At 45.7% G+C, this 26,140-nt stretch overlaps 1 protein-coding gene and 2 pseudogenes across 3 annotated transcripts in view; 2 read left to right on the top strand and 1 right to left on the bottom strand.

The window, feature by feature from the left end:
• The window catches only part of PHKA1 (phosphorylase kinase regulatory subunit alpha 1), a 371,877-nt gene that overhangs the window by 257,618 nt on the left and 88,119 nt on the right, over positions 1–26,140 (bottom strand). The gene's annotated exons all lie outside the window — the stretch shown is intronic.
• On the top strand, positions 8,485–9,330 carry LOC307096006 (large ribosomal subunit protein eL15-like; annotated as a pseudogene). Its single transcript has one exon. The product of its transcript is annotated as a large ribosomal subunit protein eL15-like (transcript).
• Positions 16,545–18,327, top strand: LOC307096007 (mortality factor 4-like protein 2; annotated as a pseudogene). Its single transcript has 2 exons — positions 16,545–16,549; positions 17,620–18,327. The product of its transcript is annotated as a mortality factor 4-like protein 2 (transcript).

Below are 26,140 nucleotides of genomic sequence, written 5' to 3' on the forward strand. Positions count from 1 at the left end.
AGGAAATGGACATATTCCTAGAAAAATATAACCTTCCAAAAATCAATCAAGAAGAATCTAAACAGCTCAATAGGCCAATAACTATGGACGAAATTGAAGCAGTCATCAAAAAGCTTCCAGCAAACAAAAGCCCGGGGCCAGATGGCTTCACAGGAGAGTTTTACCAAACATTCAAGGAAGAACTTAAACCTATCCTCCTCAGACTATTCCAAAAAATTCAAGTGGAAGGAACACTTCCAAGCTCCTTCTATGAAGCCAGCATCACCCTAATACCAAAACCAGATAAAGACAACACAATGAAAGAGAATTACAGACCAATATCCCTCATGAACATAGATGCCAAAATCCTCAACAAAATTCTAGCAAATCGGCTCCAGCAGTACATCAGAAAGATCATACACCATGACCAAGTAGGATTTATCCCAGGAATGCAAGGATGGTACAATATCCGCAAATCAATAAACGTGATACATCACATAAACAAATTGAAAGATAAAAATCACATAGTCATATCAATTGATGCAGAGAAAGCATTTGACAAAATCCAACACCCTTTCTTGATAAAAGCTCTCAACAAGGTGGGAATAGATGGTTCATACCTCAACATAATAAAAGCTATATATGATAAACCCACAGCAAACATCATACTCAATGGACAAAAACTAAAGACATTTCCCCTAAGAACAGGAACAAGACAGGGATGCCCACTCTCACCACTCCTGTTTGACATAGTACTGGAAGTATTAGCCATTGCAATTAGACAAGAAGAAGAAATAAAAGGCATCCAGATTGGAAAAGAACAAGTAAAGCTGTCTTTATTTGCAGACGACATGATATTGTACATAAAAAATCCGAAAGACTCCGTCAAAAAACTCATAGACTTAATAAATGAATTCGGCAATGTAGCAGGATACAAAATTAACGCCAAGAAATCTATGGCCTTTCTATACACCAATAGTGAACTTACAGACAGAGAGACTAAAAAGGCAATCCCATTTACCATCGCACCAAAAAAATTAAGATACCTAGGAATAAACTTAACTAAGGAGGTAAAAGACCTATACACGGAAAACTACAGGACACTGAAAAAAGAGATAGAGGAAGACGTAAACAGATGGAAGAACATACCATGTTCATGGATCGGTAGAATCAACATCATTAAAATGTCCATACTACCCAAAGCAATCTATAGATTCAATGCACTCCCCATTAAAATACCAACGGCATATTTCACAGACCTTGAAAGAACTCTCCAAAAATTCATCTGGAATAAAAAAAGACCCCGAATAGCCACAGCAATCCTGAGAAAGAAGAATAAAGTAGGAGGGATCTCAATACCAGATTTCAAGCTGTATTACAAAGCCACTGTTCTCAAAACAGCCTGGTACTGGCACAAGAACAGACATATAGATCAATGGAACAGAATAGAGAATCCAGATATTGACCCAAACCACTATGCTCAATTAATATTTGACAAAGGAGGCATGAACATACAATGGAATAAAGACAGTCTCTTCAATAAATGGTGTTGGGAAAATTGGACAGATACATGCAAAAAAATGAAGCTTGATCACCAACTTACGCCATACACAAAAATAAACTCAAAATGGATACAGGACTTAAACATAAGACGGGAAACCATAAAAATACTAGAGCAATCCACAGGCAGCAAAATGTCAGACATATGCGAAAAGAAATTCTTCACTGACACTGCCCCTAGGGCAATGGAAGCTAAAGAGAAAATTAACAAATGGGACTACATCAAAATAAAAAGCTTTTTCACAGCAAAAGAAACCATCAACAAAACAACAAGAAGGCCCACTGCATGGGAGAACATATTTGCAAATGGCATCACTGATAAAGGTTTAATCTCCAACATCTACAGGCAGCTTATACAACTTAATAAAAGGAAGATAAATGATCCAATAAAAAAATGGGCAACAGACCTAAATAGAATCTTTTCAAAAGAAGACAGAAGGAAAGCCAAGAGACACATGAAAACATGCTCAACGTCACTAATTATCCGAGAGATGCAAATCAAAACAACAATGCGGTACCATCTCACACCTGTCAGAATGGCTATCATCAACAAATCAACAAACGACAAGTGTTGGCGAGGATGCGGAGAAAAAGGAACCCTCGTGCACTGCTGGTGGGATTGCAGACTGGTGCAGCCACTGTGGAGAACAGTATGGAGTTTCCTCAAAAAACTGAAAATGGAACTCCCATTTGACCCAGTAATCCCACTCCTGGGAATATATCCGAAGAAACTAGAAACACCAATTAGAAAGGATATATGCACCCCTATGTTCATAGCAGCGCAATTCACCATAGCTAAGATTTGGAAACAGCCTAGGTGCCCGTCAGCAGATGACTGGATCAGAAAACTGTGGTACATCTACACAATGGAATACTATGCTGCCATAAAAAAGAAGGAATTCTCATCATTTGCAGCAACCTGGGAGGAATTGGAGAACATTATGTTAAGTGAAATAAGTCAGTCAATGAAAGAAAAATACCACATGATCTCACTCATATATGGATAATAAAGAACATTATAAACTTGAACAAAAAGATAGATACAGAGACAGTAAACCATCAAACAGACTGTCAAATTACAAGGGGAAGGTTAGGGAGAGGTGGGGGAGATAAGAGATCAATCAAAGGACTTGTATGCATGCATATAAGCATAACCAATGGATGCAAAACTCTGGGGGGTGGGGGCATATATGGGAGTGGGGTGTGGGGAGGGCAATGGTAAGATATGTACACATATAATACCTTAATAAAAAAAAATTGAAAAAAAAAAAAAAAAGAAAAAAAAAGAGAAAACCCTAAAGACTCAATCATCAAAAACCTAATAAATGAATACAATAAAGTTGAAGGATATAAAACCAGCATACAGAAATCAGTGATGTTTTTGTACACTAACAACAAACCATCTGAAAAAGATAAAAAATAAACCATCCCATTCACAATAGCATCAAATTCAGTCAAATACTTAAGGCTAAATTTAACCAAGGAGGTGAAAGATCAGTACAATGAAAACTACATTTTGATGAAAGACATTGAAGATACGAACAAATGGAAAGATATCCCATGTTCATGAGTTGGAAGAATTAATATTGTTAAAATGTCCATATTATCAAAAGCCATCTATTGGTTCATTGAAATCCCTATCAAAATTCCAATGAAATTTTAATAAGAAATGCAAACAATTCCTAAAATTTGTATGGAACCACAAAATACCTCAAACAGCCAAAGCAATCATGGAAAAGAAAAACAAAGCTGAAAGCACCAGATTTCCTAATTTAAAATTATACTGCAAAGGTATAGTAATTAAATAGTATGGTATGGCCATTAAAATAGACACAGAGATCAATGGAACAGAATAGAGAGCTCAGAAATAAATTCCTGCATTTATGGTCAATTAATATTTGACAAGAGAATAAAGAACTCAATGAGGAAAGAAAAGTGTCTTCAACTAATCAATAAATGGTGTTGGGAAAATAAGATAGCTGCTGGGACTGACTGGCAGACCCTGAATGATGGATGAATGATTACTCTAACACACGTTTCTGTGAAAGAGAGGGCTAAGGCACTACTTGGCTATCACCACCAAGTAGCCCTGTTTGCCTGCCTCCTTTGGCTTTTATTGTCATAACAGCTTGAACTAAAATTAACCTCTAGATACAATCAGCAAGGTAAACATCCTGGAGAAAGTACATGCTTCTACAAGGTCGGATCTTTAAAGATTAAACATAGAGATTCTAGCAAAACACCCTGGGGGATCAGACTTGTTTGGAAAAGTCAAGGTAGGGACTGCCACCTTCGGCAAGGTCCCCTCAGAGTCCCCCGACCTTTCAGAGAATCCTCCTTACAGACATCCCAACCAAGTACAGTGCTTCCCCACAGATAGTCACATGCAAAGCAATAAAATTGGATCCCTATCTTACACTACTCATAAAAATTTGCAACAGCCGAAACCGGTTTGGCTCAGTGGATAGAGCGTCGTCCTGTGGACTCAAGGGTCCCAGGTTCGATTCCGGTCAAGGGCATGTACCTTGGTTGCGGGCACATCCCCGGTGGGGGGTGTGCAGGAGGCAGCTGATCGATGTTTCTCTCTCATTGATGTTTCTAACTCTCTATCCCTCTCTCTTCCTCTCTGTAAAAAATCAATAAAATATATTTTTTTAAAATAATAAAAAAAATTTGCAACAGCATGAATGGAACTGGAGAGCATTATGCTAAGTGAAATAAGCCAGTCTGAGAAAGATAAATATCACATGATCTCACTCATTTATGGAATATAATGAACAACATAAACTGATGAACAAAACCAGATCCAGAGACAGAGAAACATTGATCAGACCATCAAACCTTAGAGGGAAGGTAGGGGAGGGTGGGGGGAAGGGGAAGAGATCAACCAAAGGACTTGAATGCATGCATATAAGCCTAACCAATGGACACAGACAACAGGGGGGTGAGGGCATGAGTGGGGGAGATAGGGGGTAATGGGGAGATAAGGACACATATATAATACCTTAATCAATAAAGAAATTTTTAAAAAATTAACTTAAAAAGGATTAAACATAAGACCTCATACCATAAAACTCCTAGAAGAAAACACAGGGAAGAAGTTCCTTTACATTGGCTTCTGCAATGATTTTTTAGATAACACGAAAAGCACAAGCAACTAAAGCAAAAATCAATAATTGGAACTACATCAAACTAAAAAGTTTCTGCACCACCAAAGAAACAATTTAAAAAAACCTGAAAGGTAACCTATGGAATGGCAGAAAATATTGGCAAAAACATATCTGATAAGAGGTTAATATCCAAAATATATAAAAACTCATATGACTCAAAAACAGCAACAACAAAAACCAATTTAATTAAAAATTAGTAGAGGAATTGATTTTTTTCCAAAGAAGACATACAAATGGCCAATAGGTACATGAAAAATGCTCAACATCACTAATCAAACAGGTAACTACAAATCAAAACCAAAATTCAAGCACCTCACACCTGTTAGCATGGCTGTCATCAAAAAGACAAACAGTAAGAAGTGTTGGTGAGGATGTGAAGAAGAGGGAAACTTGTACACTTTTGGTGGAAATGTAAATTGGTTCATCTGCTATATAAAGTAATATATAAAGGCTTCTTTAAAAATAAAACTACTATATGACCCAATAATTCTACTGTTGAGTATATATCCAAATGAAATGAAAACAAGACATTGATGAGATATATGCTTTGTTTATTGCAGCATTTTTCATAATAGCCAAAATATGAAAAAAAAATCTAAGTGTCTGTCAACAGATTAATCAATAAAGAAGATGTAGTATATATATAAGATGCAATATTATTCAGCCATGAGAAATAAAAAATCCTGCCATTTGCAACAAGATGGATCAACCTTGAGAGCATTATGCTAAGTGAGAAAGTCAGACAGAGACAGACAAGTACTATATTATATCACTCAACATAAAAATCCTATCTAATAAAAGAGTAATATGCAAATTGACCATCACTCCAACACATAAGATGGCCATCCCCATGTGGTCAAAGATGGCCACCCCCATGTGGATACAAGATAGCCACCACAATATGGCCGGTAGGGGAGGGCAGTTGTGGACGATCAGGCCAGCAGAGGAGGACAGTTAGGAGGGACCAGGCCTACAAGGGAGGGCAGTTAGGGGCGATCAGGCCTGCAGGGATGGGCAGTTAGGGGTGATCGGGCCAGCAGAGGAGGGCAGTTGGGGTGACCAGGCTTGCAGAGAAGGACAGTTGGGGGTGACCAGGCCTGCAGGAGAGGGCAGTTGGGGGGAACCAGGCCAGCAGGGGAGAGCAGTTAGGGGCGACCAGGCCAGCAGGGGAGGGCAGTTGGGGGTGACCAGGCTGGCAGGGGAGGGCAGTTAGAGGTGACCAGGCTGGCAGGGGAGGGTAGTTAGGGGCAATCAGGCTGGCAGGGGAGTTGTTAAGGGTGATCAGGCTGGCAGGCAGGAGTGGTTAGGGGCAATCAGGCAGGCAGGCAGGCAGGCGAGCGGTTGGGAGTCAGCAGTCCTGGATTGTGAGAGGGATGTCCGATTGCCCGTTTAGACATTCGGACATCCCTTGAGGGGTCCCAGATTGGAGAGGGTGCAGGCTGGGCTGAGGGACAACCCCCCCCCATGCACGAATTTTGTACACTGGGCCTCTAGTCAAACTTATAAAAACAGAATAGAATGATTGAGACCAGAGGCTGGAGGGTAAGGGAATTGGGGATGTTGCTTACAGATACAAACTTACAACCAGTAGATAAATAAGTCCTGAAGATCTAATTCATAACACAATGATTAAAGATAACAATACTGTATTATAAACTCCAAAATTGCTAACAGAGTAAATATTGTTTCTACAACAAAAAAGAAATGGTAACTATATGATGTAATAAAAAATGCTTTGGTAATAATCATATTGTAATAAATATTTGTATCAAATCAACACATTGTATTATTCTTCTAACATACACAATGGCATATGTCACTTATACATCAATAAAAATAAATTTAAGGACTTGGAATGATGTCCATACCATGGTGGAGTGAGAAGACTCCTTTGTTTCTCCCCTTAAATTTACAGGTTGAACAACTATAACTCAACAAAGGATACTCTGCTCAGCACACACACACACACCTGAAAAATACAGTAATTGGAACATCTGAATGTGGGTGGGTTGGGATGAGTAGGAAGGTGGCATGAGGAACAAAGTCAAAAATGGTGGTCATAGATGCAAATGGGTGCCCAATACAGTTCCAGTGAGTTGGTAGCCATGGAGAAGTAGGGCTGCAGCCCTCACACTATTGCTTAGATTTTAAGAGAGGCAGAAGCAATAGTCTCTTGGGAAAACCCATCTCTTTTTCCCTTTCCCCATCACGGCAGATCTGGTAGAGGTGGCTGGGAAGACTAACAGTACAGTGATGCCGACAGCCATTGCTGGCATGAGGTGGATGATGTACTTGCTTCTCTTTCCCCACCCAACCTGGCAGAGCTTGGTAGAGGTAGTGAAGACACCTCTGAAAACACACCAGAGCTAGTGACTTTAGTAAAAAGAGGTAGTACAGAGAATTTGAAAAGCCAGTTCTCCACTACCAGCCACATTCCCCTACCAGAGTAGTAGTGCTCCATAACCATGGAAAGTGGTCATAGAGGGGACATCCACCATCCCAGTGGGTACATGGAATTTTCCTTAACCTAAGAAATGCAACTCTACCATGATCCCAGAGGCATAAAACCTTGTGATATACCACCATCTGCTGGAAAACAAAGAAAAGTACCCTACCTATCAAGAGAAAAACAGTATCTAAACAACAAAAAAGAACTCCATACCTGAAATGTGCAGAAAGAGAAAGAATTCATCAAATGCAATGGACAACCAGGTAACATGGAGATATAGTAAGAAAAGGAAAAGTATCTAAAAACCAAAGTCATGGAAGACTGTGACTTTATTGACAGAGAATTTAAGATTGCAGTTATAAAGAACCTCAAGGAGATACAAGAGAACTCAGAAGGAAAGTTCAATGAGCTTTGGAATAAAATTAATGAACAAATGAGTACTGTACCAAACAGACTGAAATATAACAAATAACCAAACAGAAATTTGGGGGCTCAAGAACTCAGTAAATGAGATGAGGACTGCATTAGCCAGCACTGGAAACAGAACAGACCAGATAGAAAAGAGAATTAGTGAGCTCAAATATAGAAACCTAAAAATAACCAAGGAGGGAAAAGATAGAGAATTAAGGGTTAAAACAAATAAAAGAACTCTACAAGATCTATCTGTCTCCATTAGAAAGAGCAATATGAGGATAATGGTTATACCAGAAGGCGAAGAGAAGAAAAATGGAACAGAGAGCCTACTAAAAGAAATAATTGATGAGAACTTCCAAAGCCTATGGAAAGAACTGGACTTTAGTATAGAGGACACCAACAAAACACCTAATTATATTGTATTAATGCAAAAAGACCTCTCCAAGACACATATTATTCAAATTGTCAAAAATTAATGACAAAGAAAATATTCTCAAAGCAGCCAGGGGAAAAAAGACTAATCTACAAGGTAAACACTATTTGATAATAATCAGATTTTTCAGTAGAAACATTATAAGCCAGGAGACAGTAGAAGGAAATATTCAAAATATTGGAAGAGAGGAACTATCAGCCAAGGTTAATATATTCTGCAAAGAGGTTCTTTAGATATGAAAGAAAACTAAATCCTTCCCCAGATGAATAACAGCTGAAATAATTTATCACTATAAGACCTGCATTACAAGAAATGTTGGAAGGAGATCTTCTATAAGAAACAAAATAACAAAAATATACAAAACTTTGAGTAAAATGACTAACAGACAGACAGAAGCAGGAAATTGCAGCTCCATTTTAGAACAAGATATTAAACACTTAGTTATAACATAAAAGTTAAAGGGGAAAAGGGACAAAAAATAACTATACTACAAGTTGTGCAAGTTGGTAATAAATGCATAGCATGAAAAAGATAGTCTTTGACAACAAAATCATAAAAGGGGAGGAGGAATTGATCTGAAATTGTACAGGTGAATAAAGATAAGAGGCAATTGGAAGAAAAAGGACTATTGTATACAAGGGTGGGCAAAAGTAGGTTTATAGTGTTCATATGGAAAATAATACAATAATCTATAATAATAAAGGGTAATATGCTCATTAGACTGGATGTCCTTCTGGATGAAGCCAGGGCTGGAGAGAAGACAACCCGCTTCCTTTTCAGGGCGTGCTGTTGGCACTATCACCAGCTCTCTGTGTTCCACATGGCCCCCCACCCCACCCAGATCAATAAAGCATAAAGGTTGGGATACAAGACCAAACTAAGTTATGCAATATATCAGATTCCTGTTAACTGTGGTGGCCACAAACATCCTGCTCCTAGGAGTTCGACCTACAGAAAGCCTTTCCATCATGGTGTTAATCAGCTAAAGTTTACTCGAAGTCTTCAGTCTGATGCTGAGGAGTGAGCTGGACACCGCTGTGGGGCTCTGAGCATCCTAAATTCTTACTGGGTTGGTGAAGATTCCACATACAAATTCTTTGAGGTTATCCTCATGGATCCATTCTACAAAGCTATCAGAAGGAATCCTAATACCTAGTGGATCACCAAACCAGTCCAACAAGCACAGAGAGATGAGAGGGCTGACATCTGAAGGCCGCAAAAGCCGTGGCCTTGGAAAGGGCCACGAGTTCCACCACACTATTGGTGATTCTCCCCGTGCAGCTTGGAGAAATCTCAATACTCTCCAGCTCCACCTTTACTCCTAATATAAGTAATGTTTGTCAAATTCTTACCTAATAAACAATGTAGGGCAGTCATGTCTGCTTAAAAGTGTTCTTTAATTTGTTAAAACTAGTTGCCTGCAGATTGTTTCATGTGTGGACGAAAGGAGCCACATGCTAACCTGACAAGCTCAGGGGAGGCCTGTGTGGCAGTCTTGAAAACTCAGAGACCTAAAATAACCACAAAAGATGGTATGAAAATTAAATATTTAACTACAAACAGGTTATAGTGGGCAGTCATTCCTAGGCTGATATTTTCCCTGACAAAGATCAACTTAGATCTTTCCTGAGCCCATTTGCCTTTTGCCTCTAAGATAACATATCTGTGAGATGTCTGGGTAACTTGTAACTTCCTTTTTTTTTCTGGAGCCCCTGGGGCACAACCAAATGTGGTGAGCACCAGGACAGAGGCCTCAAATTCCTTCATTATCATGTTAATTGTTCCTGCACCCACCTAAGTGTTTGTCCATCATTTTACTTTTTATCCAATCCCAGAGGTTTCCCACCGCTTTGCTTTTATCCCACCTCCTTAATCCATCACCAATGAATTTCATGTAACCCACCTATGTCCCTCCTTTGATTGCAATGTATAAATAGAAATGTAACCCGCCATTATTCGGAGCATTATCTCAATTCATTGAGGTTCTGCTTCCTGGCATATGTCGACAGTTTGGCTCAAATAAACTCACTAAAATTCTTTATAGGTTTCAATGTGTTTTTTTTTCCGTTAACACATGAATATATTATGGAACTATGAAAGTTAAAGACTATAAGTGATGGTGTATCTTGTTTGTCATAAGATAAACACTTTTGTTTTTGCTTTACCTTATTAGAGGGTTTGGTGGAGTCTTTAGTGTTTAAAATGCTGTTTGGTATAATAGGCATAAAGTAAATTCTTTGAAAGAGGAGTACAGAACTAGCCATGTAGATTTGTTGGTACATGTGAAAGAACCTACAGCTTTATTGGGATAATGCAATGCTCTGCTGGTTTACTCTCGAGAGGCTGTTTTTTGGAGTTTGGCAAGGACAAACATTTTTAAATTGAAATTTGCTTGGAAATGTGAAAGATATCCTAATCTGTTCTCATGGCCCTATGCAGAAAAATGAAAGTTAACTTGGGGGTTCACATTTTTAGATGAACCCAATATAACTGCTGCTTCTGAAAAATGTGTAAAAGAATTCCACCATTTTTTAAAATTGAACAATCCTGTTGCAAGACAGTTCTCTTAAAATTAAACATGCTGGTTTACCTAAACAAAATTGACTTGGTCTCCTTCACATAAAAGGTAGAGGCTCCTAGTTCAATCCAATGACTTGTGGGATCTGTGGAAATCTGAATTTCATGCAAAGAAGTAGTGATAATTATACTGGTATATATTTAAACTGATAAAAATTCGACATAGGGTAAATGAGAAGGGAATTAACTTTAGGTGTGTTGTGTTAATTAGTAACCATTATGAACCATCTAGCCACCTTAAAGGGGAGAATATGGTTGGCTTTATTTAAAAGTACTTCACTGCGGCTGGGTCCCGGGTCCGGGTGAGGCCACGCGCCCCTGGGTCCGGGTGAGGCCATGCTCCCCTGGGTCCAGGTGAAGCTGAATCCTGGGTCTGGGCAAGGCCGTGTGCCCCTGGATCCGGGTGAGGCTGGGTCCCGGGTCCGGGCAAGGCCGTGGGCCCCTGGATCCAGGTGAGGCCACGCGACCCTGGGTCTGGGAGAGGCCACATGCCCCTGGGTCCGGGGGAAGCTAGATCCCGGGTCCGGTCGAGGCCGTGTGCCCCTGGATCCAGGTGAGGCTGGGTCCCAGGCCCGGGAGAGGCCACGCGCCCCTGGGTCCGGGTGAGGCCATGCGCCCCTGGGTCCAGGTAAAGCTGAATCCTGGGTCTGGGTGAGGCCGTGGGACACTGGGTCCGGGTGAGCCTGGGTCCCGGGTCCGGGTGAAGCCGTGGGCCCCTGGATCCGGGTGAGCTGGGTCCCGGATCCGGGTGAGGCCATGGGCCCCTGCATCCGGGTGAGGCCACGCGACCCTGGGTCTGGGAGAGGCCACGCGCCCCTGGGTCCGGGTGAGGCCACGTGCCCCTGGGTCCGGGGGAAGCTAGATCCCGGGTCCGGGAGAGGCTGTGTGCCCCTGGATCCGGGTGAGGCTGGGTCCCAGGCCCGGGAGAGGCCACGCGCCCCTGGGTCCGGGTGAGGCCGTGCGCCCCTGGTCCAGGTGAAGCTGAATCCTGGGTCTGGGCGAGGCCGTGTGCCCCTGGATCCGGGTGAGGCTGGGTCCCAGGTCCGGGCGAGGCCGTGGGACCCTGGATCCGGGTGAGGCCACGCGACCCTGGGTCTGGGAGAGGCCACGTGCCCCTGGGTCCGGGGAAAGCTAGATCCCGGGTCTGGGCGAGGCCGTGTGCCCCTGGATCCGGGTGAGGCTGGGTCCCAGGCCCGGGAGAGGCCACGCGCCCCTGGGTCCGGGTGAGGCCATGCGCCCCTAGGTCCAGGTAAAGCTGAATCCTGGGTCTGGGCGAGGCCGTGTGCCCCTGGATCCTGGTGGGGCTGGGTCCCGGGTCCGGGTGAGGCCGTGGGCCCCTGGATCCGGGTGAGCCTGGGTCCCGGGTCCGGGCGAGGCCGTGGGCCCCTAGATCCGAGTGAGCCTGGGTCCCGGGTCCGGGTGAGGCCGTGGGCCCCTGGATCCAGGTGAGGCCACGCGACCCTGGGTCTGGGAGGGGCCACGCGCCCAGGGTCCGGGTGAGGCCATGTGCCCCTGGGTCCGGGGGAAGCTAGATCCCGGGTCCGGGCGAGGCCGTGTGCCCCTGGATCCAGGTGAGGCTGGGTCCCAGGCCCGGGAGAGGCCACGCGCCCCTGGGTCCAGGTAAAGCTGAATCCTGGGTCTGGGCGAGGCCGTGTGCCCCTGGATCCGGGTGAGGCTGGGTCCTGGGTCCGGGTGAGGCCGTGGGCCCCTGGATCCGGGTGAGCCTGAGTCCCGGGTCCGGGTGAGGCCGTGGGCCCCTGGATCCGGGTGAGGCTCTGTCCCGGGTCCGGGTGAGGCTGTGGGCCCCTGGATCCGGGTGAGCCTGGGTCCCGGGTCCGGGTGAGGCCGTGGGCCCCTGGATCCGGGTGAGGCCACGCGACCCTGGGTCTGGGAGAGGCCACGTGCCCCTGGGTCCGGGGGAAGCTAGATCCCGGGTCCGGGCGAGGCCGTGTGCCCCTGGATCCGGGTATGGCTGGGTCCCAGGCCCGGGAGAGGCCACGCGCCCCTGGGTCCGGGTGAGGCCATGCGCCCCTGGGTCCAGGTAAAGCTGAATCCTGGGTCTGGGCGAGGCCGTGTGCCCCTGGATCCGGGTGAGGCTGGGTCCCGGGTCCGGGTGAGGCCGTGGGCCCCTGGATCCAGGTGAGGCCACGTGACCCTGGGTCTGGGAGGGGCTACACGCCCCTGGGTCCGGGTGAGGCCACGTGCCCCTGGGTCCGGGGGAAGCTAGATCCCGGGTCCGGGCGAGGCCGTGTGCCCCTGGATCCGGGTGAGGCTGGGTCCCAGGCCCGGGAGAGGCCACGCGCCCCTGGGTCCGGGTGAGGCCATGAGCCCCTGGGTCTGGGTGAAGCTGAATCCTGGGTCTGGGCGAGGCCGTGTGCCCCTGGATCCAGGTGAGGCTGGGTCCCGGGTCCGGGTGAGGCCGTGGGCCCCTGGATCCGGGTGAAGCCGTGCCCCTGGGTCCGGCCGAGACCAAACCAGAGGGAGTCGGACCTGCATTACCACCATTTGTCCACCATCCAGAGCTGAGGGGTCAGTGCCGACATGTACTCATAAGGAACTGGTGGACATTGATATTGGGTCTCAAAAGAACTATTGGTCCAGAAAGAAACTCACTACAGACTGATTCATTTGCCTGTCAGCATAACTATTATTGCTCGTCTCACATTCAATTCTTATAAGTATATCTCTAGTGACACATGATTTCGCTCATCTAGGGGAAATGATGAACAACATAGACTGATGAACAAGAACAGAACCAGAAACAAGGAGGCATCGATCGGACTATCGGGCCTCAGAGGGAGGATAGGGGAGGGTGGGGGGAGGGGGGAGAGATCAACCAAAGGTCTTGTGTGCATGCATATGAGCCTAACCAATGGTTAAGTTCAACAGGGGGTTGGGGCATCCATGGGGAGGGGTGTGGGATGGGAATGGGGGGATGAGGACAAATATGTGACACCGTAATCAATAAAGAAATTAAAAAAGTAAATAAATAAAAATAAAAGTACTTCACTGCTTAGTCCCGTGGTCGGCAAACTGCAGCTCGCGAGCCACATGCGGCTCTTTGGCCCCTTGAGTGTGGCTCTTCCACAAAATACCACGGCCTGGGCGAGTCTATTTTGAAGAAGTGGTGTTGTTAGAAGAAGTTTAAGTTTAAAAAATTTGGCTCTCAAAAGAAATTTCAATCGTTGTACTGTTGATATTTGGCTCTGTTGACTAATGAGTTTGCTGACCACTGGCTCAGTCCAATCAGTCATCCATTATTCTCATAAGGCTACTGAGGAAAGTCATGTAGTTGGTGTGAACACAAGTTCATAGTTTCCAGTCTAGCCTTATGCATTGTCTAGTTATTTTTCTCATCCTGCTCAAAGAAGCCTCAAAATCTGTACCATTCCTCAAACTTTCCAGGTTTTAAATTGTGCTCACCTTAATGTTAAAGCATACCACCACATTCTTTTTTGCCTCTTGTCTTCTAGTAGACTAGGCTTCTGTTTCCCAGGGTAAATTTTAGCATGTAGGAAATATAGAAGAGGAAATGGCCCCAATTCCCAATTCTGGGTTTGCTGACTTAATAAGTAGTTTGGTTTCCAAAAATGAATTGCTGGTTTCCTTTTAAGCCAATTTTCCTTATTTTCTTCAGGGGTCTTAAAAGGCTCAATTAAATTATTTCCAGAAAACATGTTAGACTCATACAACCTCTTAAGACCTAAATTCCTTTCTACTCAAAAATCTTAAACCATCTATTTTGTGTGTAGCGGTTGTTCAACTAAAGGAATAAATGTTAAACTAAAAAAAAATCACCAGTATGGCATGGACTATGGTGTTGGAGGGACAGCAGTGATCACATATAGGCTGATAGAAGGAACTGGATTCTTGTTTCAGGCCACTATCAGAAAAGCTTAGTTTGCTGTAAGGGTCAGAAGATCTGATCCTGATTACAAAATCTTGGGTTGTGTCTCCCAACTCATCCTTCCAAATATCCCACCTGGGAAAATACTAGGAGCTTATGGAAGAGCAAGAAGGTAGAGGATTATTGATTGAAATAAAAACAGTGTTGAATAAGTTCCAGAAAGCAGAGTTCTCAAACTCATGGAAAATAGTCTGCAGAAAAAGACAACTTCAAAATACCAACTAGAAGCAATATGCAGAGAAGTAAGAATGAGAGGGGCTTCCTCAGGAAAGAAGACAGCTTGTCCACCACAGAAAAATCTTAAACCAGCCCTCCTGAGTACATGGGGGTTGCTCTGTGAATCCCCCCTTCAGGATCCATGCGAAGACAAGAAAGAACAAACAGAGAGAAACCAAGATGGCGGCATAGGTTAAACACCTAACCTACAGCCTGGCACAACAATTTCAAAAATACAACTAAAAGTCAAAACGGACATCATCCATAACCACAGGAAAGCTGGCTGACTGAAATGCCCACAACTAGTAGGAAAGAGAAAACCACAAGGAAAATCAGAGGAGCCATAAAAGCCTGAGGTATGGAGACATGGGCGGAGACACAAGTATGCGCGCATGCGGGGAGGACGGAGCCGGAGAGGACGGGGCGGCTGACTGCCTGGCTGGCGTTCTCTAGCGGGAAGGAGATAAAAGCTCCAGATTGCGCTGAACCCCGGCTCCGACTGCACTGAACCCCAGTTCCGGGAAGCCAGGCTCATACTGGGGGAATCTGGGCTGTAAGGCGGAAACACAGAGGTGCGGAGAAAGGCAGAGCACCGGAGGCGCGCACGTGAATGCGCGCAGAGGATGGACTGTTGCCTGTGCCACTGAATTGCCCTAGCGGGAAGGAGACAAAAGCTCCGGACCGTGCTGAACCCCAGTTCCGACTGCACTGAACCCCAGGTCCGGGTGAGACCCTGGGAAGCCAGGCTCATACTGGGGGAATCTGGGCTGTAAGGCGGAAATGCAGAGGAGCGGCGAAAGGCAGAGCACTGGAGGCGTGCACAGGAATGCACGCAGAGGATGGTCTGTTGACTGTGCCGCTGAATTGCCCTGGTGGGAAGGAGACAAAAGCGCCAGACTGCGCTGAGCCCCAGTTCCGACTACACTGAAACCCAGTTCCGGGCGAGAATCTGGGAATCCAGATTCATTGGGGGAGAGACTAGACTGTTTGGCAACGGGCGAAACTCCAGGGTGCTTTTCTCTCAGAGGTGTTTGCAGGGCGTGCAGAGGGACACTGAGACCCAGGAACCTCATAGGGCGGGGCTGACGGGAAGCCAAGGCTGTAGGCTCCACCCTGAAACTCCGCCCCATGCAAGCTGAGCACAGAGGCTTTTATGATTTTGCAAGTCTAGTTGAATAAGGCTGTCTCCTGGCGTAGACACATCTGGTCCTCACAGCCAATTGGACTGGAGGTCAAATCCTCCCAGTGTACAAACAGCAATCAAGGCTTAACAACACCAAGACTTTGCACTCAGCCCACAAAGGGGGGTACCAAGAGCGACCACCTAGGGAGACTGGGGAAGCTGAGCTACCGGCCCCTATAGGTCACTGACCACACAAAGCCATTCCATCAACATAGGGAGGCAGCCAAAAGGTGGAGACACTGAAGCAGGTCACGAATAGAAGGGATGAAGGAAAGTAAACTAATGGACGACACAGTGTTCAGAACCACATTTATAAGGTTACTTAAGAATCTTCTGGAGGACCAAGATGGCGGCATAGGGCAGACGCCTGATTGTTGCCTACCACAACAATTTTGAAACTGCGGCTGGAGAACAGAGCAGACACCATCCAGAACCACCGGAGGGCTGGCTGGGCGGATGCTCTACGGCTAGAATAAAAGGGAAGGGGACGCGGGATGAAGCTGATGCCGATGATCCAAAGATCACACTTTAAGATCTACGGCTCTGGCGACACAATGGCGGCCTGGAATGTGCTCGGCACAGTTCCCCTGGCGGTCTCCGGCTGAGGGGATGGCTCCGCTTGCTGCTGAGCACGGACAGATGAGCCCCTGGGGGCCATGGGGTGGGAGACTCCGCGCTTGCTGACCTCCGAGTCATTCGAGAATCTCTGCACCCCAGAAGCGGCCAGGTGCGCATGCCTGGAGACCAGCTGCCGCTGCAGACCCGAGCGCTGTTGCAGCGACCTCGGACCAGCCCGCCGCCACACACTGGGCGCACCGGAGCCTCGCCGAGCCCGCCGCCCGGCGACTTCCGCGGCAGCCGCCCCAGAGCTTTGAGAAAATGGCCGAAGGAATTGCTGAGAGGGAATTGACCGACAGGAATTGGAATCAAGAAGACGAAGCCCCGCTGGGTCCCAGTCTAGGTGAGGCCGTGAGCCCCTGGGTCCGGGTGAGGCCACGTGCCCCTGGATCCAGGTGAGGCCACACGCCCCTGGGTCCGGGTGAGGCTGAGTCCCGGGTCTGGGTGAGGCCGCGTGCCCCTGGGTCCAGGTGAGGCCACGCGCCCCTGGGTCTGGGTGAGGCTGGGTCCCGGGTCTGGGTGAGGCTGCGCCCCTGGGTCCGGGAGAGACCAAACCCGAGGGAGTCGGACCTGCATTACCACCATTTGTCCACCATCCAGAGCTGAAAAGTCAGTGCCGACATGTACACATAAGGAACTGGTGGACATTGAAATTGGGTCTCAAAAGAACTGTTGGTCCAGAAAGAAACTCACTACAGACTGATTCATTTGCCTGTCAGCATAACTATCATTGCTCGTCTCACTTTCGGTTCTTATAAGTATATTTCTAGTAACACGTGATCTCACTCATCTAGGGGAAATGATGAACAACATAGACTGATGAACAAGAACAGACCCAGAAACAAGGAGGCATTGATCGGACTGTCAGGTCTCAGAGGGAAGGTAGGGTAGGGTGGGGGTAGGGGGGAGTGATCAACCAAAGGACTTGTGTGCATGCATATGAGCCTAACCAATGGTTAAGGACAACAGGGGGGTGGGGGCATCCATGGGGAGGGGTGTGGGATGGGAATGGGGGGATGAGGACAAACATGTGACACCTTAATCAATAAAGAAATAAAAAAAAAAGATACTGAAACTAGAATTTCATATAATTTTCATGTCATAAAAAAAAAGAACGAACAAACAGAAGACTCCTGGAAATAGAGACGGTGGCAGTAGCAGTGAAGCCCCTCAGCCACCTTGGAAGAAAAGGGCCCAGGCAGACTCCATTGTTACAACTGAGGAGCTATTTAAGAATAGAATAAAAGATAAACAGGAAGATTCCTGAAGAATTAAACCATGACTTCTTGAGGACTGGGACTTAGTTACCAGGCAGAAGCAGCTGTTTCCACAACCTGCTAAGAAAAAATGTAGATGCCATTCTGGAAGAGTATGCAAATTGCAAGAAGTAGCAAGGAAATATTGATAATAAGGAATTTGCAGTGAATGGAGTCATTGCAGAAATAAAAGAATACTTCAACATGATGTTGGGCACTCACCTGCTCTACAAATTTGAGAGGCTTCAGTATGCCCCAATCCTCAATGTGCCATCGATGTCCCAGGATTATGGAGCACCACACTTACTGAGATTATTCATAAGAATCAGAGCAATATCAGTGTATATGCCCTTTGAGAAGAAGAGCCTTACATAATTGTTGTGCCATTTGCATGATTTCCTAAAGTATCTGGCAAAGAATGCTGTCACTGTTTACTGACAGTGAGTACAAAGTGGCTTTAGATGATAACCACAGCAATGCCCTGTGAGGATCTATTAACCACTCACTGTTATATCTGGTATTTGGAAACACTATTTTTTCTTAGTCTTTTTCTTCTATAATTGATGTTCTTTAAAATTGTTAATGCATAACAGACCTTATGCCTCTGTTTTCTTTACTTTTATTAAATATATTTTTATTTATTTCAGAGACGAAGGGAGAGGGAGAGAGAGAGACAGAAATATCAATGATGAACAAAAAGACATATACAGAGGCAGTAAAGCATCAAACAGACTGTCAAATTACAGCGGGAAGGTTAGGGAGAGGAGGGGGAGATAAGAGATCAACCGGAAGACTTATATGCATGCATAAAAGAATAACCAACGGATGCAAAACATTGGGGGGTGAGGGCATGTATGGGAGTAGGGTGGGGGTGGGGCAATGGTAAGATATGTACACATATAATCCTCTCTAATAAAATGGTAATATGCAAATTAACCATCACTCTGCTACATAAGCCACACCCACCAGCCAAGCCACGCCCACCAGCCAATCAGGGCGAGTATGCAAATTAACCCCAATCCAAGATGGCTACAGCCACAGAGAGCAAGGTTTCCCAGGTAACAGAGGAAGCCAAGCTTTCCATAGCCGTTGCAGGCCTAAGCCTCCACTCAAGCCACAAAGTTTCAATTATACAAGGTAAACAAATTCAAACAAATGGCAGCAGAATGGAGCTTGAGAGAGCAGGCCAGGGTTGCCGGCAGCAACAGGGGAAGCAAATCTTTCCGCACACCCTGGCCGGGCTCACCTGCTTAAGGCTACAAAGTTTCAATTGTAGAAGGTGAATTAACTGCCACAGAAATGGCTGCCACCCCAGAAATGGCTGCCACCCCAGGCTACAAAGTTTCAATTATAGAAGGAAAATAAATTCCAGATACCAGGGCCTCCCCTTGGGTTGCCAGGAGGCGTGGCCGGCCTGCAAACCACCACAGGCCCCTCGCTCAGGCCGCCCCACACCCCAAGGGAACCCCCACCTGATCCAGGACGCCCTTCAGGGCAAACCAGCTGGCCCCCACCCCTGTACCAGGCCTCTATCCTATCTAATAAAAGAGTAATATACAGATTGATCATCACTGCAACACACAATATAGCTGCCCCCATGTGGTCAAAGATCCTGCCCCCATGTGGTCACAAGATGGCCACCACAAGATGGCCAGCAGGAGAGGGCAGTTGGGAGGCACCCGGCCTGCAAGGGAGGGCAGTTGAGAGGGACCAGGCTTGCAAAGGAGGGCAGTTGGAGGTGATCAACCCTGCAGGAGAGGGCAGTTAGGGGTGACCAGGCTGGCAGAGGAGGGAAGTTGGGGGCAAACAGGCTGGCAGGGGAGCAGTTAAGCATCAACCAGGCTGGCAGCAGAGTGGTTAGGGGGTGATCAGGCTGGCAGGCAGAAGCGGTTAGGGGCAATCAGGAAGGCAGGCAGGCAAGCAGTTGGGAGCCAGCAGTCCTGGATTGTGAGAGGGATGTCCGACTTCCCGTTTAGGCCCGATCCTGGTGGGCCTAAACGGGAAGTCGGACATCCCTCCAGGAGTCCCAGATTGGAGAGGGTACAGGCTGGGCTGAGGGACAACCCCCCGCCGTGCACGAATTTCATGCACTGGGCTTCTAGTACCTTAATAAAAAATAATTGTGTAAGTAACATAAAAAAAAATCTTCCATCAATCAAAAGCCCTAGTCTGGATGGCATTACAGGGGAGTTCAACCAAGCATTCAAAGAAGAACTAAAACCTATCCTCCTCAGACTATTCAAAAAAATTCAAGAGGAAGCAACACTTCCAAGCTCTTTGTAGGAAGCCAGCATTAACCTTATTTCAAAACCAGATAAAGACACCATAAAAAAAAAAAAAAAGAGAACTACAGGACAATATCCTTGATGAACATAGATGCTAAAATCCTCAACAAATTTCTAGGAAATTGGATTCAGCATTACATTAGAAAGATCATACACCCTGACCAAGTGGGATTTATTCCAGGGATTCAAGATGGTAAAATATCCGAAAATCAATAAATGTGATATATCAAATAAACAAATTGAGAGACAAAAATCACATAATCATATCAATCGATGCAGAAAAAGCATTTGACAACATCCAACACCTTTTCTTGATATAAACGCTCAGCAAAGAGGGAATAGAAGGATCGTACCTCAACATAATAAAAGCCTTATATGACAAACCTACAGCCGACATCATATTCAATTAGCAAAAAGTAATCCCATTTCACCTGAGAATGGGAACAAGACAGGGATGCCCAGTTTCACCATTCCTGTTCAATATAGTACTGGAGGTTCTAGCCATAGTGATCAGACAAGAAGAAGGAATAAAATACATCCAAATTGGAAAAGAAGAAGTAAAACTGTCCTTATACGCAGATGACATGATACTATACATAGAAAACCCCAAAGACTCCATCAAAAAACTACTAGACTTAATAAATGAATTTGGCAATGTAGCAGGATACAAAAGTAACACCTTGAAATCTATGGCCTTGTTATACACCAATAATGAATTCACAAAAATGAAATGGAAAAAAATTCCATTTACCATTGCACCAAAAAAATTAAGATACCTAGGAATAAATTTAACTAAGGAGGTAAAAGATCTATACGCGGAAAACTACACGACACTGAAAGAAGAGATAGAGGAAGACATAAACAGATGGAAGAACATACCATATTCATGGATTGGTAGAATCAACATCATTAAAATGTCCATACTACTCAAAGCAATCTACAGATTCAATGCAATCCCCATTAAAATACCAACGGCATACTTCAAAGATCTAGAACAAACTCTCCAAAAATTCAACTGGAATAAAAAAAGAACCCAAATAGCTACAACAATCCTGAGAAAGAAGAACAAAGTTGGAAGGATCACAATACCAGATATCAAACTTAATTACCAAGCCACAGTACTCAAAACTGCCTGGAACTGGCACATGAACAGACATATAGACCAATGTAACAGAACAGAGAACCCAGAAATCAACCCCAGTCATTATGCTCAATTAATATTTGACAAAGGAGGCAGGAGCATACGATGGTCAAGACAGTCTCTTCAATAAATGGTGTTGGGAAATTTGGTCAAATACATGCAAAAAAAAAAATGAAACTAGATCACCAACTTATACCATACACAAAAATAAACTCAAAATGGCTAAAGGACTTAAACGTAAGACAGGAAACCATAAAATTCCTACAAGACTCCATAGGCAGCAAAATAGCAGACATATGTCTTAGCAATATCTTTACAGATACGGCTCCTAGGGCAATGGAGACTAAGGAGAAAATAAACAAATGGGACTACATCAAAATTGAAAGCTTCTGCAAAAGCAAAAGAAACCATCAACAAAACAACAAGAAGCCCACTGCATGGGAGAACATATTTGCCAATGACTGTTCCTATAAGTGTTTAATCTCCAAAATTTTCAGAGAACTCATACAACTTAAAAAAAGGAAGATAAACGATCCCATCAAAAAATGGGCAAAGGACTTAAATGGAAACTTTTCGAAAGAGGACATACAGAATGCCGAGAAACATATGAAAACATGCTCAAAGTCCCTAATCATCTGAGAGATGCAAATCAAAACAACAATGAGATACCATCTCACACCTGTCAGAATGGCTATCATGAACAAATGAACAAAGGACAAGTGCTGGCGAGGATGTAGAGAAAAAGGACCCCTCGTGCACTGCTGGTGGGAATTCAGACTGGTGCAGCCACTGTGGAAGACAGTATGGAGTTTCCTCAAAAAGTAAAAATGGAACTCCCATTTGACCCAGTAATATGTCTTCTAGGACTATATCCCAAGAAACCAGAGACACCAATCAGAAAGGACATATGCACCTCTATGTTCATAGCAGCACAATTTACAATAGCTAAAATTTGGAAACAGCCTAAGTGCCCATCAGCAGATGAGTGGATTAAAAAACTGTGGTACATCTACACAATGGAATAGTATGCTGCTATAAATAAGAAGGAACTTTTACCATTTTCAACAGCATGGATGGGATTGTAGAGCATTATGTTAAGTGAAATAAGCCAGTAAGAGAAAGATAAATATCACATGATCTCACTCATATGTGAGATATAATGATCAACATAATTTGATGAATAAGAATAGATTCAGAGACAAATGGCAGGGGAGGGAGTGTTAGAGAGCAACCAAAGCACTTGTATAACCAATGGACACAGACACTGGGGTGGTGGGGGCTTCACCGGGGTGGGAATGGCTGGGGTGGGGGTTCAAGCGGGGAAAAAGGAGATATATGTAAAACTTTAGACAATAAATAAAAAATAAAAATAAGTAAAATAAAAACATTGACAAAAGAAAAAGAGAGAGAGAGAGAGAGAGAGAGAGAGAATTTTAAGAAGGCCCAGATGGCTGCCTGCAATGCAGATGTCTCTCCATGAAATCAGGGGTCCCCAGCTTATGGCCAAGATTGGGAAACAGAAATTCCAGGCCTAGGAAATACATTCTCCTACAATAATCAATTGGGGAGAATGCTGGAATTCTGGGGGTGGCAGAGGGGGCAGAGACAGAAGACATTGCTCATAGTTTGTGATAGATGCTCCCTTCCCCCAACTGATGGACCGAGTATGACGTAAACTCCACCTGCAGCCGGACATTCCTGAACACCTTATATGGACTGTACATTGAACCACCAATCAGCACCTGCCATATACCCTAAGCCCCCAATTCCTAAATCCCTAGGCCCCTAACCATATACCTTACATGAAACCACCAATCAGCATGTGCTGAGTTCCCTAAGCCCCGTCCCCTTTTCCTCTCCTTAAAAGGCACTCTCACCCCGGCACATGCTCTCTCTCTCTCTCCCTTTTCCCCTCTGGAAGACGGCCCGGCAGGGTGATCTCCAATAAAGCCTGTATCCTGGTATCCCATGGTCTCCAGCCCTCTATTTAATCTTTCATCATGGTGCCAAAACTGGGTGAGCATGGACTATCCTCGAACCTAGCCCCAAGCTTCTGATTCCTGCTCTGGTTCTGCTTGGCGGCATGGTTCTGAGTCGATTGGCCTGCTCAGAACACTCCTCAAACCCTGCCGTCCGTGCCAGGACATGTGGGAATCTCGTCGCTTCCTTCTAACCGGTAGGCTTCAGGGATCCCCCCCTCCCCCTTCCCTTGACCTGGAAGGGCCTCAGAGTTTCCCGACTACGCGCTACACGTTCTACGTTCTACGAAAGCCCAGGTACCTGGCCGGAAAAACTATGTTTTACTCCACGGGAAAGGTTCGGGATGATGACCTTGAAACCTTCTCCTGTCCTTTTTTCTACAGGTTCACAGAGGGAAAAGAAGGACGCTTCTTATTCCTTCCCCAACTTCTCAGTGGCCCTTTCCATCCGGTCATGGGAACCCCTCAATCCAAACCTTCTCGTAACTTCAAAGAAGCTCTACCTGGCCACAATATAAACTCGACAATGTCTCTCTGTGGCCTGAAAATTCCAATATCCTCCGAGATCTAGATAATTTTTGTCACCAGATAGGGAAGCATTCGAGATTCGTACGAACAGGCTTTCCCCTCCCCACCCACCCTCCTGCTCTCCCCACTTGCTTTACTCAGGTTCCACCCATCAGACCCTCCTCTGGAAGTCCTCTTTGCCCTCTCAAACCCCTTTCTCTGTCTTCTGACTCTTTCAACCCAGCGGATCGTTTCTCTCCACGTGTCTCAATCTCGCCACCTCCTTACAATCCTAAACCTGTCCCTCTCTGACTAAGCACTCTTTTTCCCAGGTCAACGCTGTAGTGCAGGAGTCCTTGGAGGACTCCGGGAGTAGTTTTGACCTTTTTTTTTTTTCCTTTACACACACTGGTCCCGCCCACTGACTGGCAGTGGCAGCTGCGGCGGCTGCAGCATTTACAGGCCCTTCCTCTCCCTCAGGATGTTCACTTCCTGAGCTTTAGTCTACCTGAAACGTCCCTCCTGGTCCCGCCCTCATTATGGGAGGTAGGATGGGGCATTTCTACCTCTGAGAATTCTAACCCACCCCCCTCCTTTCCCTGTGCTCTCCACCTTATCTCCGCTCCTGTGGCCTCCAGCAAACAAATTTACAGGTGGATGGCCATTTCCCTTCTCACTCTCTGACCTTCCTCAAATTGAAAACCGTCCAGACTCTTTCTCTTCAGACCCTCTTAACCAGCAGCCGCCTTCTCCCCAGTTCCTGAGAGCCCAAATCCTGAGAACCTGAGCTCTAAAACAGCTTTTCCATCTAACACTCATTCTCAGGCCCAAAGACTGCCTTCCTCAACAGCTTCTTCTACTCTCGCATCCACTCTACCCCCGAGAGAGGCAGCAGGAACTAGGGCATATTCTGAGTCCATGTCCCATTCTCTATGTCCAGCCTCACAGATTGAGAGGCATCTCAGGTTTCTTTTCCCACTGACCTGACCACCTTTACTCCCCGACATATGCCGCAACTGCAGGTCCACAAACCCCTCAAAAAGACCTCGTTAACCTAACCTTTAAGGTCTTTAATAATAGAGACAAGGAGACCCAACTCCAAAATCAAAGATGAAATCAGGCCAAGGCGGAGGCCCATTAGGAGGCCTTCCAGCTCCTAGCCACCACTCTCAGGAACCCCAAATGAAGTGCCAGTCCTCCAACTGCGGGTAAGTCAGGGGCTCAGCCTCCTCTGGGCCCATGCTTCAAATGCATCAAGGAAGGACACTGAGCCAAGTCCTGCTCAAACCCGAGACCCCCGCCTGGGCCCTGCCCAAGGTGCAGAAGGGAAGGCCACTGGAAATCAGACTATAGTCTGGCTCCTCCGGTCTGGCCTCAGCCAATCCAGCATGGCCGCCCTCTGGATCCGGTTTGGAGCTCCCAGACCCTCTGGGACTGGCCACTGAAGAAGCTGCCCAGGCCCCGACAGGGCCCCACAGGCTTACATCACCAGGACAGAGCCTCGGGTAACGACTGTGGTAGCAGGTGAGCCGATCTCCTTTTTAATTGACACTGGGGCCACTTATTCTGCCCTCCTAATTTGCTGGGTCCTTTTGTCCCCTCCTCAGTCTCTATTATGGGGGTTGACAGATTAGTCTCACAGCCATTAGCCACCTCATGTCTACACTGCATCTTACTAAATTCCCCCAATCACTCTTTTCTCATTCTACCTTGGTGCCTGGCCAGGGCTACCATGCATCCCCTCATAAAACCCAGTTGTCCCAAACCACAGTCACCTACCTCAGTTTCACTCTCTCACTCCACAAGGCTGAGCCATTCCTTGGACTGTAAATGCCTTATCTCCTCTAAGATCATTATCTTTAGGAAGAATGTGGCCATTTGGAACTCAAGTGGCTAGAGGCCTGGCTAGCCTGGGAACCGGCTGCGGAGCCTGCTCCCTCCCCCGCCCCCTGCCTTTTAGAAATAAAGAAAGAAAAAAGAAAGGAAGAAGGAACTCTCAGTAAGAAAGTGAGGCTTCAGTCTCCAAGCCTGGCAGGACAAGGTTGCTGGATACTTCTTAAGCTAAACCAGAATATTCAGTGTCTAACCTCTTATCCAGCCATCCAGGTCCCTGGCTTCCACTACTCCTTTCCTTCCCTTTCCCTCCCACTTTCACTGCAATACAATCTCAATTATTCATCTGTCTCCTCTTATTGGCAGCGCCATGGTGACTACTCTCTCAGCTTGGAGTGCGGAACTAGAAAAAGGAATCTCATACCCTTTAGCCCACCTCTTCTCCCTACAGCTTTCAACTTGTCTCCATGATAGGGATTTTTCTTCCTCTGTTTGGAAAAACACATACATCTGTCTCCCCATCAGCTGGACAGGAACCTGTACTCTCATCTATCTCTCACCCAATGTAGATGCAGCCCCCAATAATCAGTCTTTACCTGTCCAGTAACCCATCATATCTGACACAAAAGGGCA

This window comes from Cnephaeus nilssonii, assembly GCF_951640355.1.
Source record: "Cnephaeus nilssonii genome assembly, chromosome: X".
Taxonomy (NCBI): Eukaryota; Metazoa; Chordata; class Mammalia; order Chiroptera; family Vespertilionidae; genus Cnephaeus; species Cnephaeus nilssonii.